The following is a 544-nucleotide window of genomic DNA, read 5'->3' on the forward strand; positions in this document are numbered from 1 at the left end:
TTTGGCAGGAATCTCAGAGTTCTGAGATTATAGACTTGAGCCACTGGGCCTGGCATACAGTTATTTTCTTTGTTGTTGTTTTTTAAATTGAGATAGAGTCTCACTGTGTCACCCTGGGTAGAGTGATGTGGCATCACAGCTCACAGCAACCTCAAACTCTTGGACTTAAACAATTCTCTTGCCTCAGCCTCTCAAGTGGCTGAGACTACAGGCACCTGTCACAATGCCTGGCTATTTTTTGGCTGTAGTTGTCATTGTTGTTTGGCAGGCCCAGACTGGATTCAAACCTGCCAGCTCCCGTGTATGTGGCTGGCACCCTAGCCACTGAGAGCTACAAGCACCAAGCCTTTTTTTATTTTATTTTATTTTATTGAGACAGAGTCTCACTAAACTTGGGCTTAAGTGATTATCTTGTCTCAACCTCCCAAGTAGCTGGGACTACAGGCACCCATCACACTGCTGGGCTATTTTTTGTTGCAGTTGTCATTGTTTGGCAGACTCAGGCTGGATTCAAACTTGCCAGCTCTGCTGAGCTACAGGTGCC

The sequence above is a fragment of the Otolemur garnettii genome, unplaced genomic scaffold (genome assembly GCF_000181295.1).
Source record: "Otolemur garnettii isolate 467f Iridium unplaced genomic scaffold, OtoGar3 scaffold00091, whole genome shotgun sequence".
NCBI classification, from domain to species: Eukaryota; Metazoa; Chordata; class Mammalia; order Primates; family Galagidae; genus Otolemur; species Otolemur garnettii.